This window comes from Rhinolophus hipposideros (assembly GCF_964194185.1).
Source record: "Rhinolophus hipposideros genome assembly, chromosome: 22".
Taxonomy (NCBI): domain Eukaryota; kingdom Metazoa; phylum Chordata; class Mammalia; order Chiroptera; family Rhinolophidae; genus Rhinolophus; species Rhinolophus hipposideros.
In genome coordinates, this window is record NC_138068.1 from 15414512 (window position 1) to 15427900 (window position 13389).

The 13389-nt window shown below is 45.3% G+C and overlaps 1 protein-coding gene across 2 annotated transcripts in view; it reads left to right on the top strand.

Moving 5' to 3' along the window:
* Positions 1–13389, top strand: part of ZHX3 (zinc fingers and homeoboxes 3) — a 138006-nt gene that overhangs the window by 20045 nt on the left and 104572 nt on the right. Inside the window, exon 1 of one of the 2 annotated variants that reach the window (XM_081033683.1) lies at positions 1120–1202. The exons of the other annotated variant lie outside the window; for it this stretch is intronic. The gene's annotated coding sequence lies outside the window, so the exon portion shown is untranslated. Of the gene's footprint in view, positions 1–1119; positions 1203–13389 lie in introns of those variants that run through there. 2 annotated transcript variants of the gene reach the window in all.

Below are 13389 nucleotides of genomic sequence, written 5' to 3' on the forward strand. Positions count from 1 at the left end.
TTACAGGCAACCCGAAGTTAAAGTCAGCCTTGCTTATTGAACAGCAGGCACCGTGCAGACAACTTCATGTGTGCTGTCATCGAATCCTTTCAATCATTCCTATTGCCTTGGTTACTAATATTTTCATAGCCCTTTTATGGATGAGAGATTAAGTAGCATGTACAAAGTCACTCGGCCAATTGTTAATCTGCCAGTATAAGGCAGATCTGGGATTCCAACGCAGTTATGTCAGACTGCAGAGGTCTTGCTGTTGAGTAATCACTGAATTCTAAACGTGGGGACCACTGAGCGTATTTGCTGTAGGTTTGGGCTCCATAACGAAAACGGTGCCTGGAACGGATGACACACTCAGAAAAGGGCCCGCTCCCAGCCCAGGTGTTACAGGTTCCAGATAGAGCCCGTGGAGAAAGCACAGCATTATTTATTGGACCTGAGAGGGCTAAGTGATACTTTCAAGTTCTCAAATACCTGAAGATTTAATGTTAGGAAAGCAGTTGTCAGAAGTTGTTGTTAAGTTGTTGGGAAATAGGAAAGCTTCACACCTGCAGGGAAGCGCTGGTGGGATAACAGAAAGGCTGCCTCCCAGGTGATGCCTCCTGGGACACACTAGCCTGGGGTAGGGGGTGCGAGGGGGTGGCCTCGGGCCCCTGGTCCCTGTCCTGCCTACATCCTTTTGAAAGCGTAGCCTGGCGTGGCCTTCCTTAGGTGGTCCTCTAGGACGACCAGGATATGGAGTCCAAAAGCCGGGAACCTCCGGGGCCCCCGCATCCGCCCCTGTCCCCTTCTCCCCCACCCCCTTCAGGCTCCACGTGGGTAAAAGCCTGACCGGCGCCCGCGCATGCGCCCGGGACGAGGTCCGCTCTCCGCGACGTCAGGGGGCTCGCGCCCGCGCGAAAGCCCCGCCCCCCGGGCGCCAGAGGCCACTTGGGCGGGGGGCCCCGGGCCACGCCCCAGCCGAGCCGAACGGGGCCGAGCGGAGCCGAGCGCTGCCGAGCGCCGCCGAGCCGAGCCGAGCGGAGCGGCCCGGAGTCGGTTGGTGCAGCTGCGTCCCCGCCGCTCAGCAGTCCGCGGCTCCGGCGTCGCCGCCGCCGCCGCCGCCTCAGCGGGGCCTGCGCCGGCCGGCCGGCCCCCCGCCGGGAGGGAGGCTCGGAGCGCGGGGAGAGCGGCCCAGCTACTGGGGCCGCCGCCGCTGCAGCTGCCAGGTGAGCGCCCGCCGCGGCCCGTCAGCCCCGTGGGCCCCCGCCGCTGTCAGCCCCGCGTCGGTGTGTGTCTCTGCCTGGCAGCCCCCCGTGTGAGCGCGAGCCGCGTCCCGCCGCGCCCGACCCCCGGGCCGCCCGCGGGGCGCGCAGCCCCTCCCGCCCGCTGCCCCGGGTCTCTCTGTCAGCCGCCAGCACCCCCCTGCCGGCAGGCCCCGCCCCTTCCCCCCGAGGCCCCGCCTTCCGCCCGTCTGTCATCACCCCCGCCCCCAGCTCGGGGCGCGGGCGGCCTGGGGGCGTGTGGTGCCGCGGAGCGCGGGGGTCCGCGTAGCCCTCCCGGGGCCACCCAGCTGCGAGAAGCGCACCGCGGGGGTTGTGGAGGGGCCGTGGGGGTCCGCAGACGCCCGCCCGACCGCGGGAGCGTGCGCGTCCTGGGGTCGGCCGGCCGGGAAGCGCGGCGTGAGCGCCCGGGAGCCTGGAGGGGCGCGCGGAGGCCGGGCCGACTGACGCGGGGGGAGGGGCCGGGCGGCCGGGGCCGCTGGCGCTCAGTCCGCGGGCCGGCGCGGTCCTGCGCGTGCTCTGCGGGGCGGCCGCCCGAGCGGCGAGGCGGCTGAAGCCGGACCCGACCCGCCGGGGTGCCGGACGCTCCTGCGTCCCGGGACCCCTCCTGCCCGCGCGAGCACAGTAGCCCCGGGCGCTGCGTCCCCGGCTGCCGCGGGCGGCGTGTGAGCGGAGTGGGGGGCTTGTCAGACCTCCCCAGTTTGGGATTTTGCATTCCGGGAAGCCTGTTGGAAGTACTCGGGGTAGAAAGGATTTGAGACTTGGAGGCGTTTTGCGTGGCGCGGTTTTGCATTTCCGAGCAGAGATTGCCCTGAGCCTGTGCCCTGTGCGAAACGGTTCTGGGATGGGGAGGGGAGGTATGCCCCTTGCTGTTCGCATCTGTGTTACGGGAACACACAGTGTGTTTATTCACGAGACCTCCACACCCCCTCAATTTAGAACAGGATTACAGTAGTTCCCATTTTACACATTTTTTTAAAAATGTTGTTCTCTTGGTGCTCGTTACTTGTAGTAACTTAGTATTGCAGTATTTCAAAACTAAGAGAAAATGCGCCCTAACACAATTTTTGTCGGGTAATTCTGAACCACGGGGAAAGAGCCCAAAGCACACTTCATTAGCTGGAACAATTTATTCGGGCTTACTTTGTTTCTAAGAGACATACGGTGGAAAAATCCAGAAGCAGCAAGGTAGTATCCAAGAGTCTTAGGAAATTAATGAAAAGGGCCTTCTATTGCTGCCTTGGAAAGATGGTATCAAACTTGCTTTAGAGGACAGAGCTACTATGTAATGATAAACATATTAACCAAGTTGGTGTTTTGACCTTGATACCTTGAACAGCGCTTGATTTGTGCCGTGCTTCCCAACAGGCAAACATTGCAGGGGCAGCGGGGTAATTTTTGGAGAAAAATGTTTCCCCTGTTTCATGTTTTGTTTTGTTTTCTTTTTCGTAAGTAAGATTTCAGACTAAGGCAGTCTCATGGTGGGAATGTTGTGTGTTTTTTCTTTTTTTTCCTTTAAGATAACATTAAAAAATTACAAAAGTAATTCATGTTTAAGGCAGAAAACTAGAAAAACAAAGAAAAGCCTAAGAAAAAAACCCCACAATCCCACAAACTGTAGTAGACCAGTTTGGTATTTATCTTTTTAGTCTTCTGTTCCCATGTACAGAAGTATTGTTTCCTACAAAAATGCTACCATAGCATAAGATTGTTTAATTGTATTTTTTCACGTATAAATAGATTATGAGAGATATATTTGTTTTATTTTTACGAGTAGGAACTTGTGTTCCCTTTGTGATCTTTTTAAAAAGTAAGTTAGATCCCCTGCTTAGAGCGCTCCAATATCTTCTTGTTTTAAAGTAAAATCTGAAGTCCCTGCCATGGCCTGCGAGACTAGCTCCTTCTCCTCACCCCCAGCTGTGCTGGGTGGAGCTCTTCGCTGTGCCCTACAAACTTCACGCATCTGCTAGCCTCAGTGCCTTTGCCTTTGCCTGGCACTCTGTTCCCTGGATATCAGGGTTCTGGCCTCAGGTCTCTGCTCAGACATAACCTTATCAGGCTTTTCCTGACCACTCTGTGTAAAATACACTCCATTCCCCCTGTCCTCCTCACCCAGCTTACTTGTCTTCATAGCACTTACCACAACTTGGTAAATACAGACTTATTTATTGGTTGGCTTATTGTCTCTCCCCCGCTCCTGCCCCATTAACCCAGAAGTGTGAGACTTTTTCACTGATGTAATAACCTCAGGGCCCAGAGAAGCACCTGACACATGTATGGGTGCTTAATCAATATTGGTTAAATGGACGAATGAATGAATGCTCATTATCCATCCATCCATTCATGTGACCTTCCTGGTGGCCTCGTGGTATTTTAGATAGGCGAGTACCATGAAACGGGGTGACAGTCCCTTAAAAGTCAGGACAGCCCTCTCCTGTACATATCTGAGAAGAATTTTACAAAGTGAGTCTTATGATCCTAAAAAGAACTACAGTCTTGATTTAACTTCACAATTGAGGGAAGGAACATTTTTGGCAAATGTTACTGACTTTCCTTCTTATGCATATTCCCTAGTGTCACATTGGAAATCTTTGAAACATATAAAGTATCCCAGTTATGTTTACAGCTGTGATTTCAATTTGGTAGTTCTCAGTGATAGTTTAAGCTTCAAGAGCATAGTGAGTTTTTTGTGTCAACAGATACCTAGAGATATAATTACAGCTTTAATGTGTTTTCATTTGAGGAGTAGCTGTTATGTTTACTTATTTTCCTGGCAATTCTATCCTTTTCAACTCCTTGCTTATCAGTTTTTGGATGGCCTAGCAGGTATACTTAAGTGTTTTGTTTTTGTTTTTAACATTTTAAAATAAATCCTTGATCTTTTGAGCATTTTACATCTCTCATGTGACTCTTGAACTGTTTGAAGGTACCAGTTTCATCTTTCAGGATGAAATGACATCTGTAATAAAACATAGTTGCATTTTCATTATAAAGATGGGGAAAATTGTATCTTAAGGTTGAATGTTTACAGGCAGGACACTATGAGAGTAAGTTTTCTAAAAGCTTGAATTTCAAGTAGACTACTTTTAATTTTTGTGAGTTTTTAAAAAAATATCCTTGCTTTTGCTCTTAAGGAAGAAAATCCCTCTGAACACGATCCAAACACGATTTCAAAAAATTTTCTCATGCCCCAAATATACAGAACTTGGGGGGGGAATCCTGATGAAACTTTTGTTCTTTTAAAGGCCTAAAGAGAATGTGTTAAGGATTTATTTTTAATTTTTCTACAGGCATTTCTTGAGCACATATTTGAGGCAGTGTTTTTTTTATGAGCTCCATGACCCTGTTCAGTTTTAGGTTACCAACCTGATTTCTTATTGTTTCTTCTCTTTTCTCACTCCATTACCTCCCTTCTCTCATCATATTCTCTCCCTAAGTGATCTCATCTATTCCCAGGAGTTTAATACCCTCTGGATGCAGATGACGCCCTCAGCTACACCGCCCACCTGGCCCTTTCTCTGGTTCCAGACTTGCATTCCCAGCTGCCTCCTTCCTGTTATCTCTACTTGCTGCCTCACAGGGATCTCAAACGTCACAGGTCCAAGATGGGTCTCTCAGTCTTCTTTTTAAACTTCCAGATTTGTATTCCCCCTGCCTGCCTCCCCTTGGCCCCCCCCCCTTTCGTCATTACCGTCCACTCACTGTTCAGGGCAGATGCCTGAAAGTCGTCTCTGATTCTTCCTGATTCCTCACCCCACATCCAAGCCTAGCCTCCAGAATCCCACAAATCCTCTATTTCCTCCTCCCTCCTAATCTAACCACCATCCTCTCTCGGCTAGATGACTGACCTTACCGGTGACCTAGTCTCCCAGCTTTCACTCTTGCCTTCTTCTGACCTATTCTCCCCCCTGTAACCAAAGTGACCCTACCAAAAACGTAAGCCAGAACACACCACCTCCCTGCTGGTGTCTTCCCACTGCACTTAGCCCCACACCCACTTCTTATTCTGAGGTGTCCAGCCTCTGCCTCCCTCTCCAACCTCCGCTCCTTGCTCACCATGCTTCTGTCAGGTTGGAGCACCGCCAAGTTCTTCTCCTCTGTAGGGACCCATCCCTCTGCCTGCCCCTCACGCTTACCCTCCTCATAGGAAGATCCTTCTCAAACATCTGGTCTCAGCTAAAATGTCGCTCCTCAGAGGGGCCCTCCCTGATCACCCATCCACAGTAGCTTCCTCCCCAATGTCCCCTCCCCAATGTTGCTTAGCGTTTCACCAACATTCCAAGTGTTTCATTTATGTTAGCTTCCTTCTGTAATGTCTACTCCCCCAGCAGACTGCAAGACCTGTGGGGGCAGGGCCGGCCTTGTCCTGTTGATGGGACAGTCCTGGCACCCGGTGCTCTGCCTACAGTCCAGTAGGTACAGGGCTTCGCTGTGCTTTGGATAATCATTGTTGTAACAGCTAATTTTTTTTTCGAGACTGACTTTGTGCCAGGTCCATTGCTAAGTGCATTCACGCATTATCTCTGAATACCTGGGAGAACCCTTAATAAGGTGGCGATGGTTATTACATGATCATTTCTACTTTTAGTTGGGAAAATTGCACTTAGAGAAGTTAAGCAATTTTTAAGGTTTCACAGCTAAGAAAGTGGTGGAGCTGAGATTTGATCTGAGTGTAGAAACGTTCCTTTTACTCATTACTGTCTTCTGATACGAACGTAGGAATGAATGTGAAATATGCAGTAATATTATTATTTGATAATTCCTCATGTTTGTGTTTCTAAACATATATCGGAGTATAAAAACTAAGAATGCTTGGGTTAAGATTTTGCATTTCCAGGGAAGTTTCTGATCATAACCAGTGTGCAAAGCACACAGATTAGGTTGTGTTCAGGCTTTGGTTTTGCTTTTACTTTTGTCACTTTTTAGCTACAAGCCCTTGGACAAATTATTTAACATGTCTAAGTTCATTTTTTCAGCTGTAAATGGAGAAAATGAATAGTTCTTATCTCACAGGGTCATTGTGAGGAACATAATTATACACCAAAAAAAATCCATGTTAGCTATTAGTATTATAAGGAAGAAAACAAATCCCTCAGGAAAAGACTTGTAGACCCACCAATAAATGAGTTCGGGTAAGAGTGAAAGATAGCATAACAGTACTGCTTCACTGACTTTGCTTTTGAATTTATAAAAATCATCTGGGAATTCACTATTTGGCTTGGAATTTATAATCTATTGATGTATGTATGGCAGCTTTATGTTTAGATGTAAGCTTGTTAAATGCTTGGAGGTAAGACACCTTTCTTCTTTTTAAAACTCTGTCTCATCTTAAAGATTCTCAGGGTGGAGAGATCTTTTGAAAGTTTGGCTATTTTTATACTTTTCACCAAAAAGGTGCTCACCACCATTATTGCTTACTTCAGTAGATTGTCACTGGGGAGCTTACTTCAAATAACTGAGCGAACAGTAGACCTCGTAGTACAAGTGCAGAGGGCTTGGTCTTATGATAAATGTCTGGGCACAGTTGCTTTTTCTGGTGGAATGGCTTATAAGCAAGGACCAGTCTGGTGGCTTCCATCATCTCTGTGAAATAGAGAGTGAGGTTGTCTGCTAAAAGTGGGAAGAAGTTAGAGCTAAAACAAGGAGATTTGACATACACTTGAGAGCAGGAAGAGGACGAGTGACCGTCGGGCAACGTCCATGATCTCCAGGCAGTAGGAAGGGCCTTGTTGAGGGAGAAGACCATGGCTTGATTGAGATACCAGTAGCAATCATCTGCTTGGTTTTAGGAGCAAAGAAGGCATATAGTTGGACTGAGCCAGGGTTGGAGTTTATGGGGAGAGGCAGCAGAAGGCCAGTGGGACCGAGGAGCTGAGGTATTGACCAGACAGTGACGACATGGTAGGTAAAGGTGTCTAGGCTGAGTGGGAAGAGAGAAGGACCAGACGTGTGGATGAAATCAAGAATGGGTGTGTTGGGTTGATGGAGTAATAATAGGAGGGTGTGGTTAGGGAGGGACATGTGAGTGGAAGATGTCAGAGTTGGAGCAACTAATTATTGATTGGACGTGTCCTGCTCCTGGGTTTTGCCTCCTGAATGGCTGAAGTGAATGCATTCAGTGGAAAGGAGTGAAGTCAAGGTCAAGTAACGGAGAGGCTGGAGAGTTCTTTGGGCCATCTATATGGTCGATCAGAGAAGGCATCAGAAAGATGGCAGGACATTTGGGGTGGCGAGAAGGAAGGTGTGCTAGGTCTTCAATAAATGAAGTACCAGCAATAAGAAGAGGTGTTATGGTCAGCCGGCAGGAGCCTCAGATTAGGGAGTTTTGGAAAATGCAACTGTAGTGGATTAAAACATGGTCTGGAAGTCAACTGCCTGTGTCTGAAGGTGAGACTGGTGGGAATGAGCCTTTGCCCATGCCCTTTAATAGATTGCTTTTCCAGGTCTGTCCGACATCAGAATTAAGGGAGCCTCTATTAGAGGCAAATATATTGACAAAAACAAGAAGAGACAGCTGGTAATGACAGAGGCAGAAATGCTATACAAAATAATTCAAAGGATGGCAGTTGGGGGACATTCATTGTAGAGGAAACAGTCTTGTTAGCCTCAGTGGTCTCTGAATACAGTAATTAATCATAATTATCTTGTTCAACAGGAATAGGTCAAATTATGGTTTAGTTAGTTCAGAAAGGCTAAGAAGGAAGTAATGCAATTTAGAAAGCTTTCCTTCATAAGCTTGCATGTTTTAGTGCTTCGGTTATCCCTAAAATTAACTTATGTGACACAATTCTGTCTCTGAAGATACTGGATTTAAAAAACCATTTACTCCCTTCTCTCTCCAACCGAGCTCAGGATCGGGTGTTGCCTGTCCTTCACAGCCCTGGTGGCTGTGTCGTCGCCTCTCGCCGTGATCTACATAGGAACCCAGAAAATCTAGAAATGAAGTTATATGGTAGAGAGAGTGTGTGGTGGAAAAGAGGGGAGTCAAGATGAAGAAAACTTCGGCCTTGTTTCACATCTTAATCTGAACAAGAAAACTTCCTGGAGTAAAACCATGGGAATACAGTGTGTATGGAAAAATCTTTCTGCATCATTCATCCCAAGATATGCATATCAGATACCAAACTGGACACAAGCCGTATGAGTATCCGAATTATGGAGCGAAGCCAGACAAATGTAATGAGTGTGGGAGAGCCTTCTGTGATCTCCAGTGTTTTGAAAAACATAAAAGAAATTACAATGGACAGAAAACCTATAAAGTAGGGAATGTGGGGAAACATTCAGTTCTTCAATTTCACTTTATATACATGAAAGAGCCCACAATGGAGAGAAGCTCTATCAATGTAAACAATGTGGCAAAGCCTATAGATATCAAACTTTTCAAACACATGAAAGGACTCACACAGGAGAGAAACCCTATGCATGTAGAAAATGTAAAGCCTTCACTTGTCTTAGATCTTTTTGAGAACATAAAAGAACTCACATTGCAGAGAAACCTAATGTATGGAAACATACATATATTATGTGGTATGTATGTGGTATGTGATGTGGTAAAGCCTAATGGATTAGAGTGCCTTACAAACACACTAGACGACTCCCACAGGTGAGAAACCCTGCGAACATAAGCCGCATGGTAAAGCATGCAGTTCTCATCTAGGTTCCCAAACGTGAAAGAGTTCACACCGGAGAGAAGCCCTGTGCATGTAAAGAATGTGGAAGAGCCTTCACATGGTACCAAAGTTTTGAAGACATGAAAGAAAATTTGCTGGAGAGAAGGCCTTTGAATGTAATGAATGTGGGAAAGATGTTACCCAAGTATTCAAACACGTGAAAGAAATCCTATGGGGAAACCCTATGAATGTGAGGAGTGTGGGTTAGCCTGCAGACATTACAGTGCCTTACAAAGACACGAAAGCACTCACCCTGGAGAGAAACCCTGAACGTAAGGAATGTGGAAAAGCCTACATAGAGAGATCACAGTTCCTTAATAACACAAAATAATTCAGACCGGAGAAAAATCACATGTATGTAAACAATGTAGTGAAGCATTTAGTTGTCTCACTCATCTTCAAAAACATGCAAGGAATCTCACTAGAGAGAAACTGTAAACAGTGTAGGGAAGCCTGGAGAGATCCTCGTTTCTTACAAACACGTGAGAGAACTCATTGGAGAGAAACCCTGTAACTGTAAGGCATGTGGGAAAGCCTTCATTTATCACACAACTTTTCGAAGACATACGACATTGCCCACTGCAGAGAAACCATATAAAATTGCAGAATTTGGGAAAAGCTTCAGATAATTCTGGTTCCTTTTCAACACATGAAAGGACTCACTGGATAAAACTTTTCAAATATAAACAGCATGGGAAAGACTTGAATTGGCCCACACACCATTTCATGTGAAGACTCCTAATGGAAATTAAATGGAAATATAAGTAATGTGAGAAAACTTAATAGACATTAATCCATGTATATTGTGCCAGAAAACTTTCAGCACAAAAGAGTTCTTCTTCATGTTGTAAATATATTGTATTTATTGAAGTTCTGTTTATAGTACATCATTGGACTGCGGGTTTCTACTAATTACTTTCAGAAGTGAGTATTCATGGGAGAATTCTGAGAGTTGTCTTTCAACAATAGTACATAAGATTAATAGGCAGTGTCTTTTCCTTAAAACGTTTAATATTTTTCCCCATTTTGAAGCCTGTTAGATCCATGGGTGAATTGAAGTGTATTTTTATGTGCAGTTAAGTTAAATATCTCTTTAAAACTTGTATTTGTTCTGTGTTAAGGGGCCATTGGAAAAGGATAGTTTGGTGTTTGGATTTTTCTAGTGACCTTGTGGCAGTCTTTTATATCCCTGGTCCATTATATATGTTCTGTCTTTCGCTCTGACAAAGCTCCTTTGTGGGGGTAAAGGGTATAAGGGTCTTTTTCTATTTTCCAGACAAATAGTTGGAATAAGTTTTATGTATGGCAAGTTTATGAAAGAATATCATTTCATGTAAATTATTATTTTCATATTTGGCCCTTTGCTTTTTGTCCTTCCTGCTGACTAGCACTTGGTGGATAGATTTTGGTTTAAGATGAGGGCAACAAAATCTAGAGTTGGAGATATTCTCCCCCATCGGTAATGTTAGGAACTTGATTTTCTAAAATCCGCCTTCTTTATAGTTCCATGTTAGAATTCATTAATAGCCACACTTGCATGAGATTTTAGAAGGTAAAAATTAAAAAGGCATTAGTCAGATTTTGAAGCCACCATTCAGACAGACACACAGACACATAGTAGCCAGGGGAACACCATCTTCCAACCCATAATCTGGATTCTTTGACCTTCCAATCAAGACCACCCTAAAACCACTACCAACTGTCTGGTATTTATTGTCTGAGAGGTGTAGCTTTGCACTGATTTCTTCGCAAGTTCCACATCAAAGATCCATCAGAGTTTGTATTTTTCTGTAAGCCCTCTGAAGCTTGTTCAGACTCTTATGCCTCTGTCAGATTCCCCTCTTTTCTAGGTGATATGCATGTAAGGTCTAATTCGTATAGGAAACCCCTTTATGCACTAACAGTGCTAGTGAGGATGCTTTCTTGATTCACCATGGCCCCCACAGTGCTGCACTCAACAAGGAAAACGGTGGGGTGGGGGGGAATGTAGGGGGGCTGTCGGCTGCATGTGCAGTGGCTGCCTCGACCAGCCCTGCCTCCTGTCAGGAAGACTCTGGATGTCCCGTTACTTGTAGCTGAATGTCATCCCTCGGTATGTTTTCAGTGATATTTGATTGTGATTAAAAGTATGCGGGATTTTTTTGGTCAAATGTACACTTCTGTAGGTGTTTCGCAAAAATACTGTTTTCTAAGCTTTTGTTTGCCAACAAATATTGTTTTTCATTTCCTGAGAAAATACGTAAGAATGTCCCATTATAATTACAGATTTTCAAATAAACTTTGTGACTCTCTTCATTTAAAAAAAAATTTACTCAATGACAAGCCAAAGACAAGAGCAGTTATTATCCCATGGGACAGTGTACATGATCATATACTTAATATCACGGTACCAGTAGCCCCACCATCTCATTCCCCTATTTTCACCAAGAAAATTCTGTTCCATTTCATGGCAAGGAAGAGGAATCCTGCAAAAGAATAGCTGCTGGAGGCGGGGAACTTTGGAGTTAGCCTTTCTTGGCTTAGAATCCCCTATTGCTAGGAAGGAGGTTTTGAGTTTGACTGGCAGTGTTTCGAATGTTTAAACTATACTTACCACCGGGCTTGTCATACCCAAACACTAAATAAAGCATTGGGAAAAGGAAGTTGCAGAAGTGGTTGCTATGGACCTTGTGCCTAAAACTTGATTTGCTTTAGCATGTGCTCCATTTCTTATTTCCTTTTAGCACTGCTGGTCCTGAGAAGCCTGACGTTCAAGCTGGTGAACTGGGTGCCAAACATGGCATAACATCTTGGTTATATTCCTGTCACTTTCCACTTCCCTCCACGCGCTATCCCATCTCCTTGGTGAATGGCAGGGAGCCACATGAACGCACATCTTGAGACCTATTAGGTTGGTGCAAAAGTAATTGCGGTTTTTACAGTTATTTTTCACCCTTTTAAATCGCAATTACTTTTGTACCAACCTAACAGAAAAAATGGCAGTGGAAATTTAGCAATGAACTCCACCAGAACTTTCAGTTTGCAAGCTGAGATTTTTAACACGTATTTCTATTTTAGAAGAAAATAGGAATTCAGAGTATATTTCCCTCTTAGTAAAACATTTTCTTCTAAAGCTGAGAAATACTGAGCCAGAGGCCCCCGAGTATTTTAATGGTAATACCATGGTCTCTAATATCAGACTTTCTCACCCTACGGAGATCAGGAACCCTCGAAGGCTTTGCTGTGTTAACGGTGTTCTTTCTAATGCTTGAATCGCTAAGAGTATTCCATTAGTGAAGTATTTGTATGCCTGCTGTGAACTAGGCCCCTTGGGGTTAAGAAAGCCGGTCCCTGGTCTCAAGGAACTTATTTTCTTTAAAAGTTAGACTAGGTGTATTTAAATCTCTAACCTCAAGTAGACTATGCTCTGTGCTGCGAAGGAGGTACCGTGTTTCCCCGAAAATAAGACCTAGCCGGACCATCAGCTCTAATGCACCTTTTGGAGCAAAAATTAACATAAGACTTGGTCTTATTTTACTATAAGACCTGGCATAATATAATATGATATAATATAATACAATGTAATGTAATATAACACCGGGTCTTATATTAATTTTTGCTCCAAAAGACGCATTAGAGCTGATGGTACGGCTAGGTCTCATTTTCGGGGAAACAGCGTAGAATCAAAGTGTAGGATCACAGACAACAGAGAGGTTACGTCTGGTGGTGGGTGGAAGTGACAAGAGGGCATTGGAGCACGCTTTCAGGGAGTGTGTGTAATCAGACTGCATCTTGAAAGGGGGGTAGAATTTTGAACCATTATATTTGGTATTCTCTGTTTGCTAAGGCATTTATTTTAGCAAGACTACAGAAGTCTTTTGGTGCTTAATGAATTAGCTTTGAGTGATCTAAATGGCTCGCTTGTCCAGCGTGCCTCATTCCCCAATTGTTTTGGATAGATTGTCTCTGTAATTACCATATGAAGTATTAGGAATGTATGGTGGAGAAGGGCTTTCATGGAAGCCCTTAAAAATCATCTCGGGATCATAGTGAATGTCTCAAATCCCAAGAGAATTGGAAATATAATGCTGTGGTGATGACAGAAAATCAGAATGATAATGGAAGGTATAGGTGTGGGTATATGATTTAGGAATTGGGGAAAGATGGAGTTCTACGTGTTGTGGTGAGGCCTTTGATAGGAAAAGAATGTTCTGCCCGGTTAGGAGGCTCTTGAACACTCACCGTCTCATTTCTGAGTCTCTGTCTCAGGGATGGTGGGCAGTGAAGGTAGGAGAGTCCTGTGGGCTGGGGCCGTAATACACTGAAGGAGGCCGGCTCTTCCTGTTCTTTCTCCCTTACTCGAGCTAAGCAAGAGCGTTTTCCATTTTTACAGGAAGGCTGCAAAGCCCGGCCCAGGGTTTCTCTTTCTGCCGGAAGCCTCTGTATGTTTGTTTCTGGGCTTCTCCTACCTCAGAGCTGTGTGT